Consider the following 19,285-nt stretch of genomic DNA (forward strand, 5'->3'; position numbering starts at 1 on the left):
GCACACACAAACAAAAGCGCGCACATAAGCAATCATTCCCAAGGTGTTACACTGGCGCAGCGCAGTGTTTCCATTAGACAGGTGGGCAAGAAGGACAAAAGGGCATGCTTTGCTCGCAATGTGAGTGCATACTGAACAAAGTCCTTTTATACCCTTTATTTGTTTGAGGCAAAGTTTACTTAGTGTGCTTGCTGGGAGCCGCATAGTGCATCTGTAGCTGTCAAATTCTCAGACCCCGAAGCAGAGGAGTTGAGCAAAGGTTGTTTAAGGAAAAGATTTTCTTTTTTTCATGTTTTTTCAACAAATGTAAAAATGTGACTCTTACATCGAGTCCTGTAAGAATGAGCTTACAATATTTTTAAGCTGTGAGTGCACATTTTTTGTGTAGGAGAATCCAGTTTTCATCTTGTCTATATCATGGGGCATGTAGATGTTAGGAAAATTAGAAAATAGTACTGACGTGTCAAATTTATCATTTTTGATCATTCTTACTGTAGAAATGGTAGAAACCACCACTGACCTGCTAGCATTCATTATGTTATCCTTGAGCCCTTTACCACTGGCTTGAGTATGATGATTACCTGGTACTCATCTTTGTGCAGCATATTAACCACATAAAATATGATCACAGGCAAAATTATACCCCAAAAAGGTGTATGGAGCACTCGGCTTCAGCCATGTTGGTTTTTTGAAAGCAAATATGGTAAGTGAGATGAAAATTTTAGATAAGTAAATATACATATGTATATAAATGAACAACATAAACACGAATAAGCTCTACTATATGTGTTATAAGAAACCGGCAATTCATTAAATGCTTACATGCTGAAAGTTAAACTAAAGCTAAGCTAAAAACTCAAACAAGCTGTGGAAACACATTTTACTTAACTAAAATAAAAATTTGACTAACGGTTGAAAGAACATATACTCTCAAAGACAAATACTCTCTAAATAATAATAAAATGAACATAGAAAACTATAATAACGGTTACTGAGGTATTAAAGCATGTTAAGAGCATGATACTTGTGTCACAGCCAATCGGATGCTAGTATTTTAGCATGAAAATATTTCCTAATTAGCACTAAACACAAACTACAGCTGAGAATTTGAAAAGCTCAAAGTTTGAAACGAGCGTTGCAGTAGATAAAAGGTTAGCCAATCATGAAAGCTGCAGCAGCTCACTCTGAGGGAAATTAAACATCTGTGCCAAATGTCAGGGTGAGCTATGCTAAGAAATTTACCTTTAACAAGCTGCGATGCGATGGTTTTTATCAGCTAAACCGAAGTCGGCATTATCTTTGTGGCTCTAACCCACGCTGACAGGGGCGTCAGCGCGGCAACCATCTGGATGCAAAGTCCACCACTTAAATCTGAAGCCCGAAACAATTGAGCTAGAGCTCTGTTATTAAAAACGGCACTGTGCTGTGGAGCAAGTAATCGCCTCGATGAGCCACTTTGAGCATTACCTTTTCTGTTATACAGAAACACACAGGTTTTTTGGCGGATGCCGACATAGTGCAAGTCATTTAAAACTCTGACACTAACAAGTTTCTTTAAGTAATGGCTACTATTGAGTGAGTCACTTATCACTGCATGTCTTTGATATCTGCCAACCTCGGGCGTAATTAAAGGTTTGAGGGGTGGTCTGGGGCAATCTGCTGTAGATGTTTTGGCTGGTCTTGTCATCCTAGAAGCCTCTAATGATCTGTCTGGGATTGTGATTGATGAAGCACTTAGCATCAAATCAAAGCACAAGGAACGCTTGTAGCTTGCTAAGCTGTTTGCAAACTAGCAGCCGCTGTATTTGCTTGATAAAAGTCTATTACAGAGGTGTCCTTGATGTGAATTAATGACCTCCATGTTTACATTAGAAGCAGAACCTAATGCACATTAGGAGTTGATTGACATGGCTCAGCAGATATGCACAAGCTACAAACAGCATGGGTCAGTAAATCTGGCTGCAGCTCAGTAACAAGCAGAGTTGGTTTCTTCTTTTTTTTAACTTTTGAACACTGTGCCATTTGAAGTATCTCTAGAAATAATTAAATGCACACTGAATGGTTTACAGTCTTAATGATATTACAACGTTCTTATAGGACTTCAAAAATAACCCCGTTGCCAGTTGAATGAGCTCCATTGCTCTTATTTCTCTATTAAATTTACAGCTCTTTCCCACAGCTGTGCGCATAGGTGTGACCATCTGGATGATCCCTCTGAAATCTTATCACAGCGAAGCTATTTCGAAAACATCAAGGTACGGAGCTCTTTCGCAGGATGAAAGAAACCCTCTACTATATTCAACTGTTCATGCAAAGACATAACCCAACATCAAAAAAAGGTGTTTTCACTCCTATATTGCTGGCTCAAATGCAAAAAGCCTGTGGGGAATGACGAACACTGTGCATCCAACATTGCCGTACATAAAATCAACCCACTAAAGCCTTTTTACATCTTCTTAGATCAGGAAAAGAACAATGAACATAAATCTAATGAGATCAGGGAGCCAGCATGTTTCCCAAAATACCGCAAACACAAAAGGCTCAGAAACAGAAGAACTGTGCAGAAAAATGCATTTTTTTTCCACACATATTTTAAAGGTTTCTTGTGTTTTTTATCCCCCCCCCCTTGTGATTACTTATTCATTTGTTTGTTGATTTGTTTTTCATTGCCTCGGGTGCAGAGGGCATGTGTTTGATGTGCTCCCATGGCAGTCTTTACTAAAGGGGAAGGAAGGTTTCTGCTGCATACAGGTCAAAGGGAGGAGAAGGAGACATGTCTGCTTATTTGCAGCTGGATTTTAAAAGCCTCTGATTAATCCTTTGAGGCGATAGAATGAAAAGGATACTAAAAAAAAAACAACTTAAGTGTGTTCAGGTCTAAGAGTGCACATCGCATTGTAAATGCTGCCAGTGCAAGCGCGTGAGGTGGCAAGAGAAGCACACATGCCAAGTCCGCACACACCGATGTTCCTTCCAGTGTTGTGAAAGTTGACCTCTTCCTGGTTTGGAGGAGACAGATGAGTCACTGGTGCAATGTTTCACTGTTACTCTTGACTGGCATCCTTTTGCACCAGCTTTTTTCCAGCTTTGCCATTAAAACAGTCTCTGTTCATGTGAATCAGGTCCCATACACCCTCAACATAGTTAAACATACTCAGGTAGCTTACTAGTTAGTTACACCAATAGCTTTAGGTTATGGAGTCAGATATAAACAGATATTTCTGTCGCATTGATGTATGACAGAAAGTGATCGGTACAACTAACCCACTGTGGCATCAAATTAAAATTCTGTTCAATGTGTAGGCTGACATATAACGACAACAGATCTGCATCACTATATTCCTGCGAGAAAAGAAGACTTCTGCCAGCACTGCTAACCTGCCAGAACAGTGTCTCCTTACTCTTTGAGCCCTGGTAGCGTTCCTGCTACATTTATGTAACATTACATTTCTAAGAGTATCCCTACCTTCTTCCATATATTATTGCTGGAGGTACCGTTCGTACTTGTTGCTGCAGCTAATAGCAACACATCTGCAAGCATAAAGAAGAAGCAGTGTGAAGTGTTATGAGTTTGTGTCCTTTTTGCATAGGCATTTGTCTACACAAAGAGGTATGCAACAATGCAAACACGCTGGGTACTTGGAGGACTACAGCTTGATGTGGACGGCTATGCGTAGGTTGAATGCTGATTGTTCGAAAAGTGAGCTGGTGTCGTGACACAAAGTAACACTCATAAAAAGTGATTTCCAATGTTTATGTGTTTTCTTTGGCAATATCTTTGCTAATATCGATAAATAAGCAGTACTCAACAGGATTTTAGATAAAGGGGTTTTATCTCAAATCAAGAGATGCCCTGTTTCTCAAGTATTTTGGTCTTTTTGGCCACTTATCTTGATAAAACTGTAGTTAACACGTTTTACCTGTATAAACAAAGGAGATATAAGTCATGACTTGATATCACTCATTAGAGATATGTTCAAATTCAGGCAATCTTGTAACTACTACTAGAAATCTCTTTTTGGCACAACACCGTAACATAGAAGAGAGCAACAGCAAAGCTTACTATTAACGGGAAAAGCACAAAGAAATATCAGTGATTTAAAAGAAGAAAGTAACAAAAAATACTGCATGGCAACAACAGTCTTTTCCGATGGCTGGAGCACAAGCGAGAGTTGCCCATAAACCAGCTATTTGTGAGACTGCCCCCTGGTGACCGCTAACAGCTACAACATCTAGACGATGGTCTGCAAAGCCGTCCGTGGGACCTTCACAGAGCCATGAGTTAGAATTTATTATTAGAATATTGTATGAGCTATATTAGTTTTGTCTCTGTATACATAATAAACCAGTTTAATCTAGAAAAAGCCCAAGTATGTTTCACTAATGTTTTATTTTCTCAGTATTTAAATTTGCTAATGCCAGTAATGACAAATAAGATTAAAAAAACAAAAAAAGGAAATGGAGCAACAGAGTGATAAACAGGTAGGAATCTTTCCCAACTGCATGTAACATATCAACTGTGACCGAGTCGTGTCACATGTCTAGTTTTTAGCATTTTTAGCATCCAAAGTATTTTATGCTAAATTCATTCAATTTGATACCTAACTGGCCTCTTTAGTCTAGCGATGGGTGTTGCAGTATGCATTATAGCCTATAGCCATGCAGGATGGACACAAAAATAAAGCTGTAATATAAACATAAAGTTATTTTATCATTCAGGAGAAGTAAGTATTATATAGAGATAGAAAAAACTCCATAAAGCTGTAAACAAACTCCCTTAACATTGTATTTTCAGTTTTCTAGCTAACTTAATAAGACAGAGTCTCTTTTAGTGTCACTTCACACTCAGCGCTCCGTTTCTCCATACGTCTGACTGCTGATGCAGCGTATAGACTGTGCGTCTGTTCTTGAGGCTCCAGTCACTTTCCTCCCTCAGCCTCTTTTATCCCTCAATCCTCCCCAGAAGCTCTTGTCTATTCAAATCAAGGGCTGGCGGAACAGTGCCAGAAGGCATTTCACTCTGGAATATGACATCTACTCTCCTTTGGGTGTACAGTAGAACCCCGAGTCCCCGCTCTGATTCCGCCGCAGCCAAACAACAACAACAGTTGGAGTGCAAAGGCACGGCAGCGAGCATTACATTTCACTGCTGGCTCACAGCACCCGGGGCCCGCAGGAGCCAAGTGTCACACAATTGCTATTTCTAGCCATCCTGCTTTAGTGGGCAAGAGGGACCCACTAAAACAGCAAGGTCTCCCGAGTTCCCTTGAAGTCTGTCAGTCTTTTTTTTTTGACTCCCTTTTTTTGGTCAGCTGGGATTCCAGCTAACGTTAGATGCTCAGCGCCTCTCTCGTTCATTCATCTTCTTCCTCTGTTCTTTTGGTTGCCTGGCTGTGGCACTTCAGGGGGGAAGGTGACATTTTGACTCTGCTAATTTTTCAATGTCGCACCTCATCACTGTCTGAGTCTTATTGTTTCAAGCTCTCCTTGAGCCCCCTTAAAGGGTGTGCGAGAGTATTATTTTTAGAACATTAATTTGTGTTGTACAAATTAAGTATGCTTCGCAAGTGACTCGGGCACCTTCCTATTGCTAATTCATATCAAAGAAGCCCCTGTGTGGTGCTCCATTTGCAGGCGAGTGCAGAGATGTGAAGATAAAGAGTGTTCAAAGGCATAGCACAGACTTGAGAGGAAACCATATAAAGTGAACAGCCTACCCCTTGGGGCGGTTGCTAATCCAGCAGCCTTGTGGCAGCTCAAACAGGTAAATAAGCCAAATAGAAGGAGAGGGAAGCTAAAAGGACATAATCAACCTTATTTTCACTACTTGAGAATGATTCCCAAAATTATTTTTATTTATAAAGCTGACATCAAACCTAGCAGCGCTTGTTAAACATCTGAGGGACACAGAGGTGCAACGCTTTCAGCTAATTTATCATTAGTGTGTTTCCATTATGATACTTTTGTTCTACCGGTTAATCTGGCTGCATTTAAAAAAGAAAAAAACATATAAACAATTCAAAATGACATGCAACTCCAGCATAATTAAAGCAATAAACGGTCATTCAAATGTAGTTTGAAGTTTCTACTTAATGGAACCTCCAGCAGGCACAATACTTAGCCTTCTCTTATCAGACAACACCACAAAGTGGAGCTACAGCAGGGACGAAACTTCCGTCGCTCCTCTGCGGCTGGGGCACATTTATGATATTCAAAATTGCTGTTCATTTTGGCGACTGGTGTGAAATCTTCTCTTCCTGCTGTGCAATATAAAACTGTCTCCTCGAAAGCAGCGAGCGAGTGATCTACAGACGGTTGGATTGGCAAACGTTTGAGCTTTCGCCTCTCGGGTGCCTTTGGCGTCACTCGGTATCAGAGCAGCCACATACTGCGTCCAGTTAGCTGGTGCTGGTTGGATTTCTGGCTTGTTAGAATTTTGAACATTTGTTTTTCTTTGTTTGTTTTTTTATCTGCTGATTCTTTTTGGTGACACCAAACTAACAGAAAAGCTGCTATTGTTTTGTTTCTTATGCATCTTTTAAAAACTGGCTGAAATCAAATTAAATACATCAGAAAATACGCTTTAGTTTAGCATTGTTTGGTATGAGCAAGAAGTTACACTGGCAAATGGTTCATTTTAGATTAAGAGAAAAACTTCAAGTTAAGAAGTTAAACTTTTTAGCCTTGTTTCTAATATGTAGCCGCTTTATTAGAAAAAAAAAATTACATTTGTGGTCAGTCAAAGATACTTTTTGAGGAAAAATAAATCTTTTATGTAGTCACAACATTACTTGATAACAGATGTTTGTAGCATTGGTTTTTTTTTATGTATCTTTCATATTAATTTAGAAGATAAACATATAGTGGATACATATTAAGATATATTTAAAACCGTATTTCAAACCAGTAGTCTCTGCCATACACAGTCATGTGAAAACGAAAGTTTTCATAAGATTTATACAGATCACGTGAAAAACTAAATACACCCTTACAATTTCCATACATATTAAGAGGGTAAGTAGCAGCCAATCACTGCTAATCAAATGCACTTGGTTGATTAATCATCAACAAGTGTAAACACTTTTAAAAAAGCATTTGCAGTTTGCTGGTCTGGAGCATTCCTGTGTTACACAATCTCCTGGTTTTCCCAGGAGTCATCCCGGCAAATTCACCCCTGAAATCAGACTGCAATGCTCAGAGAACCTGCAGAAAACCTGCATCTCACTCTGCAGGCCTCAGCTAGCACGTTAAAGTTTATGACAGCATGATTAGAAAACAAGTATGGTTTTTTTTTGGACAACAGAAAGCCTCTCAAAAGAAAATGTCAGCAAAGCTAAGGTTTCCAAAGTTGAATATGAACACGCTACAAGACTTCTGGAGGAATGTCATGTGGACAGACGACACCAAAGCAAAGATGTCTGGCCCTGGTGCACAGTGCCATTTTCGGTGAAAACCAAACACAGCATATCAGCATAAACACCTCATACTATTTGTCAAGCGCAGACATAGAGGGGAGATGATTTAGGCTGGGTGCAGCCACAGCACCCCGGCACCCTGCATGTGCATATATTTGTATACCAAAATATTCTAGAGATAAATGTTGGGTCATTCGGTCATGGTAACAGCAAAACAATCCAAAGCACGGCAGTAAATCTGCAAAGGAATGGCTGAAAAAGAGAAGAATCAAGAATGCTTAAGAGAGCTGTACAAAAATGAATGCCCACAAACACCAATGCACTGAGGTCACACTGTAAAGCAATGGGCCAAATTCCTCCACAACCACGTGAGACACTGATAAAGTCATTTAGAAAACGATTACGTGAAGTTATTGCAAGGATGGCATAGAGTCCCATGGAAACACGTGACTTTATGTTGTTGTTGTCCTTGTGGTATAATAAAGTAGTGATCCGGCCTGGACCCGGTAAGTGAAAACCTTAGTGTGGACGTTCAAACAAATCAGTGATTGGTTGATTACCGTTCCAAATGATGGTCCTCGTACAGGTTCTCACTAGGACTTAATAACAATAGCTTGAAATAATTTACTCCACATACACCCTAGAGGGTGTTTTCATTTCAGTCAGATGCATTATTCAGTTTGACCTCCCCTGACAGAAAGCGAGGGGTTGCCATTATCATGCATATAACCATGTTGTTCATTTATGCTCCTCTGCACATAGCTCATTGATTCAGAAATTGGGAGCATTTTGCACACGCATACACAAAGGGTTTTAATGAGTTTCCAACCACAGCCAATAAGAGAAGTGTATATATGTGTGTGTGAGTGGTAGTTTGGAACGGAGGCGTGTAGCTGGTCAACTTGAACACAGCCTTGTTAAAAAGTCAATTAAAGAGAAACAAAAAGGAAACGAGGAGAAAGAATTGTTTCTCCTCGCAGCTGTTTTTCGATTGCAAGGCGTCGAGCAGTCTTAGCGAATGGGAAGCGAGGATTATTTATAGGCAAAGCCCGGCTCTCTGTGAAGGGAAAGAAGTCTGAGTCCAAGATTATGACCTTCTTTTCTGTGGAATTCGACATAAAACCCAATTGTTGCAACGTACAATTTCACACTTACTCCCCAGTCTTCTCCAGTCATCATAAGAAGAAAAAAAAGTTTGTCTTGAGATTCCTAAACTGTGACAGGTTTTTACAATGAATGGCTGTGGAGATAATCGAAAACAAACACACACTTTAGATGATAAAGCTGTGTATACTACACTTTAAATTCAATCGACCAGAAGCATCCACAGACACTTTCAGGGACAGAGCTGCTAGTAAAAAGGGCAGCTTGAACAGAGCGCTCATAAATCTGTCAAGTGTTCACCTCAGTTGGTAGATGCAAGTGATCTGTGAGGGGAAAAGGACTTTTTTTTTTTTTTTTTTGTCCATTGTGTATTCTTCTAAATTATAATTCTAACTGTAAAGCTATCATTTATAAAGTATTTGGCAATATATTGGATGGGCTGGCCATATTTGTCTCTGTGAACATCCTGTGCAGTAAGAGGTAAATTGTGCAAAATATCCACGTCCCTTGTGACTGCACAAAAGTGAATTCATCCCAACTCTGCTACTATTTCCTGCTGCTGTCTCCACTGCCTCTTCTTTCATCCTCAGTCCTCCCAGAGTTGGGCGCTGACATGTCGATAGAGCAGAAAAAGAGAAGCAGCTAACAGTCAGCTGTAATTGCTGGCCTGTGGATGTGCACAGGGAGACAGCTTCTCTTTAAGGGCACAGAGGGCACCGGCGAGCCCCTTTTATTTATCACACCACTGCTCAGCGCCCAGTCCTCAGTGACCACTGCTAAATTATTCTGCTTTGAAGTTGTGATTAGATGAGTCAGTCTCTGGCTTCAAATCCACTGTTAACCCGATTGTAATTAAATAGGCCGTAAACAACTGTCATTAAAAAGCATGCTCTAACCTTAAAAGCCACATATATGTCTGGATTTGAACTTTTATGAAGACAACCAAGGTCATCTCAGGACTCGTTTTACAAGAATGCATCACTTACAATCCGTTCAACAGAAAGTAGCCAAAGGTTACTCGAAATTCACTAAATCTTGCGAGATGATATCGTACTCTAATTAGCACATTCATACAGTTTATTTGTTATTGTAGTAGGAGCAGAAGTAATGAAAGAAATGTTGCCCGTAACAATAAATGTTTGACAGCACTCACTTATGAGCCATTGTAAAGCTATTACTCTGGATTCACGATGCTTCATTTGTCTCATGCACATGTTTTATTAAACATGCAGGTGAATTAATGAGATTCTTATTTTTTGAATTCAGATAAAAATAAGATGGAATAGAATACTAATGCTAATAAAGAATTATAAACTGTGATTTCTTTTTTCTTTTTTGGAAGCTCTTTTATTTCTATGTCAGCTGCCAAACGTTCAACTAAATATGCGGCTCACATCCTGGGAATTAGACGGCGAAAGATGTTTGCAGTGGGAAAGCACAACCAAAAATAAAGGTGATTTTCATTCATCGAAATTATGAATGACTATCCTCTGGAAAACAAGCTGTAAAATCTGTTATGCCTTTTTCCTATCAAAGTTAATCAGGTGACTCGGCTTGTCTGATTCTAGAAACAGAGCACAGCCTGTGCGGACATCTGTCCACATTTAGGTGTTTGCAAGCGCTTCACATTAAAAAGGTTTGTTACTTGGTGGTTTATTTTGCCTGTTTGTTCCTACCGTGCATTATGCCCAAACTGCTTTTCACATGTGTGTGTTTTTAATAAATCGATCATGTAAAAGCACTCTAATGGAGAAAACAAAAATTAGTTATTTGCCTATCTGGATGTTCTCTCCAAAGATCACCTTGGCTCACAGTAATTCAGATATGTTGCCTTTTCTAAATAGAGGAGAGGATTTTCACCAGAATTTTTATAATTAGAAAGGCTTTTTGGCATTGGGGAGCTGTGCAATTAATAAATATGAGATAATCGATGAACTATAATTACAATCTCAGATTTTGGCCCACAATTTGAAATAATTAAACAGGATAAGCATTAACCTGAACCTTGGTGGAAAATAACTTAAAAAAGGTTAATGGGAAAAGGTTGAGAATGAGTCTTGAAGAAGAGATATGCAAATTTGAGGTGAAATACTGAAAAAAGATAATAGAGAGCGACTTTAATGAAATTAGTGGATTGTAGAGCTTCTAAATCTAAGCTGCCAACTTTTCCTCTGGAGTTTTTTACTCATTCCATGGACAGGTTTGATTAAATACTTGGACAGCACACAAACCTATATTTTCAAGTATTATACCATGAATTAACTGAATTATGTTCTAACAGCACTTTTCCTGATTGGTTTTGCTTCAGTTAAAAGTCCTCTAATTATTTTTATGTAATCAAAACATGATTTTAATTATTATATTTAAGGATTTCAGTCAAGCCGATAGGACAACACCTGTGAGTTTCATGGTTAGCATGGTTGAGTAAAAACTAGCAGACAAACTACACACAAAGATCTGATTGGTCCATGTCAAAGAGAGAGGTAGAACAGCAACAACCTACAACAGCTCAGTGCAGTCACTTCTCTTTTAAGATCAACCTCGAAAAATATATAAAAATTGTGAAAAAACACATACAGTACTACTTATGACACCAGCAGTAGTAATGATAGTACTAGTACTTAATCTAAATAATAACAGCCAGAGAAAAGAGTGAACAAGAATTAAAGGCAACAACTGTTCTTAGACCGCAAAACTTCCTCAGTTTGTGTTAGTGCACTGCGATGCTTTTGGTATCGATCTTATACCAAGTAAATACAGGCCCGATATCAATGCTGATACTTCAGTGAAAGCAGTGTGTCATGACATGTGACATGAGTCATGATCAATTTGCAAATTCTGAACACGTTTTAAAGACCACTAAATCAACAATAATCAGTTAGCACAATGAAAAACACATCTTTTAGTTGGTTTTTTTTTTTTTTGGGGGGGGGGGTTGTGGGCTGGAATCTAAATGTGCCTGTCTTTAAAGGACTTTACATCAACTTCTGTTTAAATGTTCTAAAGGCGATAACTAAAATAGATGTGACAGTCAACACCAAAAGGTTCATGTTTGAGGTAGATTTTTTTTCATTTCCAGTAAATAAGTAAATAACAATTCAGTAGGCTATGTACTGAACATAGAGGACAGAAACAAACTATTGATCCTTTCACACTAGTATCGATCCACTACCAATACCAGTGTTGGTATCGATACTGTCGACATTTGGATCAATCTGCCCACCTCTAGGCAACGTCCACACTAGCCCGGATAGATTTGAAAACGGCGTTTTCGTCTGAAAACGCTCCGCGTCCACACTAGCGCTTTCAGTCGTTTTCACAGAGTTGTGCGTCCGCATTGAAACGGCCCAAAACGCTTACTTCCAGTCCTGCACATGCGCAAAAGGGAGTGAGAATTAAAGAATTTGAAGAAAAGCTATCTGGAGCATGTACAAACTGATATGAATCTTTTTTAGGTCTGCCAAAATTGAGAGCAATCAAAACAACTGCTGTATAGTGCCCTCCGCTATCTTATTTAATTCGTCACATGACTGCATCACATGACTAAAATGCTCATCGTTTTAGAAAGTCTGCGTTTTCGAGTGTCCACACTGAGACGGGACTGCTCCGTTTTGAAATGTGTGCGTTTTCAAGAGCGTTTTCAAAACGCTGCATTTTTCCTTGAGGAAAACGCCGTCTCAGTGTGGACGGGAGGCCAACACGGAGAGAAAACGATGTGTTTTCAAATGAAAACGCATTAGTGTGGTCGTAGCCTAAGTGAAAAAGTATTGGGGCTTGACTATAACATAAGGGTAGAGCACTTACACCTACAATATTATCAGCAATAAATTTGTGCTTTTTTGTGGACCGATACCAGAACTACGGAAAACTATAAATGCTCAGAAAAGGAGCTTAAAGTATAGTATACAGCCAGTGTAAGCTCCAGTTTTTTCTGAGCAACATACTTTGAATATTCTAATAAAATGTCTTTGTCATTTTTATTATTTTCTGCTTCGCAAGTTGGTAATGATGAATTCAGAAGAGTCAGACTCATGCTTCCACAGGGTAGAATAACAGAATATCAAATATTTGTGATCACGGATATGGTATCCACTTAACAGCAGCAACAGGGCCCTGAATATGTTATGCAGCTAGAAGATCTCATTTATAATGATGTTGCAGGCAGGTGACAGGTCATTACTTCTGCTATTAATCATTTTTGTTTCTGTTTATCTGCATAATTGTTTTGACATTACTTGCTGTAACTGGTTATCTTTATTAACTACACAAGTTGAATTAAAATGCAAGATGAAAGCTAAGATTGTTTTAATGTAATTGAATTTGAGCCTTTACTTTAATTTTTTTTTTACTCAAGTGGAAAGGAGCACTTTTTTCTGGTGAAAGGCAGGAGCATTAGATGACACTGCAGAGGGACTTTCTCTATGTGCAGCACTCTTTATTGTGCTGGTCTAGGAAAAGCGAACAGCCACTTTACACCTGTCGTCATCATCTTGATATTTCACACAGACCGGACAGCTATTAGCTGAAAAGTGGATCCTGAAGTTTTGAGTTCCTGTTCTCCAGACCGCAATCTAACACCTCCTCCGTGTAGCAGTGAGGAGCTGATAAATATATTACATCTGTCCGCCTCTAAAACTACCTGTGTGTGTGTGGCTGTGCGCTGTGAGAACATGAGCACGAGGCACCTTGACAGGAGGTTTGTGCGTGACAGCATCACCAACACCTGGCCTCCCCCAGCAGGAAGCGGTGTATCTAATAATGAGAGAAAGTGTCAGGGACACATAAGGCGCATCCAGCTGAGAGCAGGGTATGAAGATGACCACAGACTTTGCGTGAGCCGCCGCCCAACTGTGCACGCACATCTCGTCTCTCTTTCCCTATACGGTAAACCACAGGAGAGGAAGCGATAATCACATTTTCTGTCAAACTGAATAGGTGATGGCAGCTCACGCACACACACACACACACATACGGATGCACACACACACACACATGGATGCACGCACGCACGCACACACACACACACTCAAAACAATACAGTGATGCAAATGTGGCTGTTTGTTTCTTTCATCAGCTGTCAGTGCATTTCAGGTTTCACTGGAGAAATAACTCTGTCCTCCATGGAAGCTACCCATGAATCAAACCCTGGTCATTTGATTGACAGCTCATTACCCTCCCTTTAATACAGACAACAACCTTGGAAAATAGAGGTAAAGCCGGCAGAATCACGTTAAATTTGGTATTCCAGCTGGGCTGAGACGCACTCGGGGACGCGAGCACAGAGGTTGACGATATGTGTTCTCTCACTTCATGAGTTCTCATGCCAGCTTTTGTATTCTGCGACTTTAATTTTCTCAAGATAAGAGATCAGATTAATGAGTAGCCTCCCATGACATGGTCTATATTTTTGTTAATAAGACTATAAAAAGAATCACTGACAACTTAAAAAAAATTTATTCTTAGCCCCCAAAGCCACACAGTTATTCAAGGGCAAATCTTTGAGGCAGAATATGTCTGAAAGTGATTTATCACTCACTCTGACTTGAGTAATTACTCTGACTGTTCGTATGACTTGAGAAAAATATACGTGAGCTAAGCACTCGTTTTCCTTCACAGTGCATTTCAGCGCTCTTCCCGGAACCACTGAGGGCTACAGCAAGTCAAGGTCGAGGCATGAAGGGCCATCGTGAACTCTGTTTTGGTTAACCTTCATCAGATACACAGTGTTGTGCTGCCACTGTAAGATACTCAAGGATGCAGCAGGCAGTCTGAGGTTAAAGTATTTTGGGAGCTAACATTTGTTTGAATGAAACTTGAGGGAAGTTTTTTTTTTTGTCTGACAAGCTGTGACATTGCTGCATGAGAAAAATGCCACATTTATTCAGGGTTTCAAACTAACGCACGCACACAAATGCTCAGTGAACACACGCAAACGCATGCCCTGCAACCTTCATTCCCTCTGCACAACAGTATCAGAGGAGTCTGAGAACTCCCTGTTCCCTGGAGAAGGCCCAGCAGCTGCCACATCGCCCACCTTATCATCAGAGTTCCCACCACCCGAGGAAAGGAAGGTCTTTCATGTGACTCTTATCAGTCGACCAGAGGGTAGAGAAGGAGGTGGGAGGAAAAGGAAGGGAGAGCTAGGAGGTGAGAGCCCCCACGGCGCAAGGCCACAAACCTGCTTTCCCATGCCCGCGTCTGATCGTCAGTCCTGCCAGGGAACACCGTACAAAAACTGAGTGAGAAAGAGAGGGAGAGAGATCACACCTCACTTGGAGTGAGACATTCACATATAGAGGAGGCGAGGGAGGGAGGGAGGGAGAGAGAGGAAGCAGGAGACATGTCTAAAACTAGAAACAACCCGACGACCCTCACATCTCCCCTTTACAACCCCTGCACAGCACGGGCACTGCATAAAGCTGGATATAGAAAGGCAAAGCCCTGCAGAGCTTCACATTTCCATTTCTATCACAGATCTAGGTTGGTTCCTAGTTTTATTCCTAGTTTACCTAAAGTCAGCACATTTAGTTGTCGTTGATTTTACAGCACTAGCTGGAATACTGTGGGGACACAAGTTGAGGTCCTTGTGAGTCTAGACCGCTTTTTGGGAATTAGGTCAGGGGCTAAGGTTCGGTTAATGATTAAGCTGAGAGGGCACTGGCACTGAATGCATTAGGTCAATAAGTGGGGACTCAGTGGGGATATATAAACAGGTTTGTGTGAACATACAGTTTGCTTGCAACAGGAGTTACACACACGGTGGACCAGTGGAACGTTCGACAACAGAAGCAATGTTGACATTTTTAGCATTCAGTGATGCAAAGGTGGAAAAAATTAGAATGCTATGAATCAAAATTATCAGCAATGTGGTACAACTTTGCCTTTCTGTCCCATGATCATCAGTGAAAAGAGAACAAAATGTTTGTCCTTCCTGATTTACACTCATGTGATTTATACCAAACACACGCTGATCAGCACCGACGCAGGGACTGTGTGTGCTTTGTTTGAGGCATTTTAATCGTTTAAATTATCATCTTTGTGATGTTGAAATGACAACTAGCATATGAGAAGATAATTCATCAGCTGTACAGCTACACAAGTCATTAGTCATGTTTTGATCTTAGAGTGCATCAACAGAAAATGCCCCATATGGGACGAAAGCTGTCAACATGTAAAATATATGACAAATAAGAGAGTTACTGCTATTTTGGGGGGATAAAGCAAATTTCCTGGAAGCATGGCTGGGCCACACAGCTGCCCACGGTGGGCCACGCACTCATGAAAACAGCAAATGCCCCACCTTCCAGAAATGACTTGTCAGACTTGTATTATTGTTGCAAAGGCAACATTGTTCCTGAATATGGTCACACAGCATAGTTTTACCTGCAGGCCTTCTGTAGCAGGATGTAAATGAGCTTTCACCATTTTGGCTGAAATCCCATTTTAATCCAATTTATGTTGAAGCATGTTTTTCTTTTTTATACACACAAGTCAAATAACAACTAATCTCCGTTTTCAGGCTTTCTTAACAGTGTTATGCTGCATTTCATTTCACACTCCTACACCTGGAGGAAAAGGACCTCGGGACTCAGTTCACTCACTGATTTAGAAGACCTGCAGCAGCCAAGTCAAAAGCCCAGAGAGTGCACGGTTGAAGGACGTGTAAACACTAAATATTTCATTCAGCAGAGGTTGATCTTTCATTGCCATATTAACGTGCCATTAACCCCGATCAAACCCTACAGAACCGTTCAACAGCAGTGCGCAACATTAAAGTGGTGGTGCTGCACGGCAGCGCCGAGTGTCAGTCAGCTCAGACAATAGTGCCGTTTCACTCACTGTCAGCTCCCTGCCAAGCTCTGTAACGTCTGATTTAGTCACTGCGAGGCTTTATTACCCTCTCTGCAACATTACAAGAGAAGCTGCACGTGCTCATCTAAAGAGCAAAACAAAAACGTACAGAGTGGAACAACAGAAGTATCACTCAAATCAGTCTTCTCACTGCGTTGAGGGAGCTACTTCTTCACTTCATGTCTTTGTGCTACAGGTAATACCTCCAGTCATTTATATCTTATATTACACTTTAGGGTCTTGGCTGATGTCTTCAGTTTCAGTACGGGGAGTGTTATGGCCTGCAGGCTCCTCACCTTTGAGAAAAACAACTCAAGTGAGGACTCATGCACGCAAATGTGCCAGTGTGACTTTCGCTGATCCAGATTAACACAGACAGTGTGTTGACAAAGGCAAAAAGGGGAATATGGCAAAATAGATTCTGATATCCTGTCTCCAAAACAACAAGACCATTACATAAGTGAGACTCTTAGCAGTGCTTAGTGTGTCCGTGCCACTAAATGGGCTTCACTAAATAAACAACTCATCAAAAAAGAATCTCACTTTGACGTGTAAATGGAAAGCTGCGTACGATAACTTAAAAAACATGAGCTTGATCCATTATGGATGCTATTAGACAGAATGCCAGTTAATGGCTGTTGTCAGCGGTTAAACAGATTCTGCATGTGCGTTCATTAAGAAAGACAAGGCAAAGAGAAAAATCACTGTATGGTTTAAAGAAAATGCAAAATGATAACAACAGATGATACAACCTGCACTGACAAAGAGACGAAGATCTGTGTCTCAAATTTTAATTAAAAACAAGGTGACAGATGGTTAGAGAACATCAACGGTGCAAAAATAGCCCTGCAATTAATCTGCAAGACTATTCAGATGACTGTAGTTGCTTTTGTCAACTACCCCCAAAACCTCAGTCTTCCAGTATCCTGGTTATATTAAAGCATTCACATTTAAAAACAATAGTAAAGTATTCATATAACTTACAGGGAATGTTTGCACACCTCTTGTAGCCTGCCTTATCCATCTAACCGGGCCTGTATTGGATCAGTGACCATCCCCTACCAGCCCTTGTGGAAATGAATTTAATTGCGAAATCAATTTAATTTAGTTCAGTTTATATAACACCAAATCACAACAACTGTCGCTTTAAGGCACTTTATATTGTAAGGTAAAAAGCCTACAAAAATGCAGACCACCCCCTATCAGCCAGCACTTGGCAACAGTGGGAAGGAAAAAACTCCCTTTTAACAGGAAGAAACCTCCAGCAGAACTGATGGGCGGCTGATGGGAAGACAGAAGAGAAGACCCACTGTGAAACAGAGGAAGAGATGAATAATAACTAATGATTAAATCAAGAGAAGTGTGTAAACTCATACAGAAATTTTCAATCTTTAAATATATATTTTTTAAAAAAGTAAAAATCTACTCCATTCCTTTTAAGGTACATGAACAGGATGTGGAAATGTATAACTTTTGTCATTTCTATTGGGCACTAATAGAAAAAAACAGTAATATTTTGAAAATGGTATGAATTAATGGGACTCTAAATAAAGAGTATAAAAATATATATATATTAGCATATTAGAAGTTGTGATTATTGTAGGCTGTGTTAACTTTGCACTTCTTACCTCTGTGTTTAGAGAAACAAGCAGCCATACAATATGATGGGTACATATTTTATCAGGGTGTGGAGCCCAAAGCTTAATGTAGTTTTTAGGTGTTTTTAATTTGAACTTTTGTTTTTGACTCTGAGAAAAGCTGTCAATTTTTGCCAGCTGTCTTAGGGATCTCCTTCCAGCACTGGTTGTCAGTGACTGTGGGTCTTTAATCATCTCTGAATACGCAGACAAGGTGCCGCAGCTGAAGCAGAACAACAAAACCATCCTGAAGGGCAGGTGGAGTTCGTGTGATCACTGGTCTGTGGACCTGGGGAGCTGGTTTTGTGAAAGTCTCCTGAATGAGAGGCTGATTTTAGTTAGCAAAAATCATTTTGCTTCCACTGCTCACCAGATTCACCCTTTTTTATCTTTTGAGTTTTTCTTCGCCTCCCTCCTTTAAGGTTCAGTGAGTTTAAAAAAACATATATGAAAATGCTACATGAGTTACAACTCAAGTCAACATATAATAAATTTGTTTGTTAGCCTAAAAGTTAATGTGTCTTTGGCTGAACTGTTAAGCACCCGCCTAACCTGAATAAAGACATCGTTCTATTCTGAGGAATAACAAAGCATCCTCCCGCTCCTCCTTCACAGAATCTTGTTTAGATTGGAGAGACAAGCGTGCTCAGCGGGGCCTGGGCCCTCATCAGCATTGCTGAACAGCAGGTTGGAGTGGGGTGGGGGTGGTGGTGGTTGGGGCGTGTACTAGGCCAGCCTCACTGGGAGCGACCTGGGGACTCGCAGCCTTTTGAAGTGGTAATGTGCCCGGACTCGTGGGAGGGCCGCCAAATTGAAATGTCTTTTGACAATGGCAGACAGCCACTGTTGTCATCTGATTGAGCCACCTTCAGGGAGAGAGAAAGAGAGGAAGACAGGCAGGAAGAGACTGGGAGAGAAAAGTGCAAGTCACAAGGACACAAAGAGGACGTCATTTCAAATTGATAGTTGAATTTAATTTCATAGGAATCACTGTTATTGGTGGCAGTGAGCCCAAAGGTATCACAGTGGTGACATGAAGCACTATCAGTGTCCCTTTTTACTGCTTGTCTAACTTTTTAATTGCATCATGTCCACTGATGTAAAATGTCTAGCTTTTTACAGCAATATTTCCAGGAGAAATGGGGGAATGAACGGCTCATGAATGGAGAGAACAAAAGGAAGAAAAAGCCTCCACCAAACAGAGCTCATGTTTAGAGTTCTGCTCTCTCTGTCAGCAACCCTGTCAGAGCCAGTAAACAGCCAGAGAGAGAGAGAGGG

This window comes from Haplochromis burtoni, unplaced genomic scaffold, assembly GCF_018398535.1.
Source record: "Haplochromis burtoni strain Fernald_Lab_line unplaced genomic scaffold, NCSU_Asbu1 Contig_170, whole genome shotgun sequence".
Lineage (NCBI taxonomy): Eukaryota > Metazoa > Chordata > Actinopteri > Cichliformes > Cichlidae > Haplochromis > Haplochromis burtoni.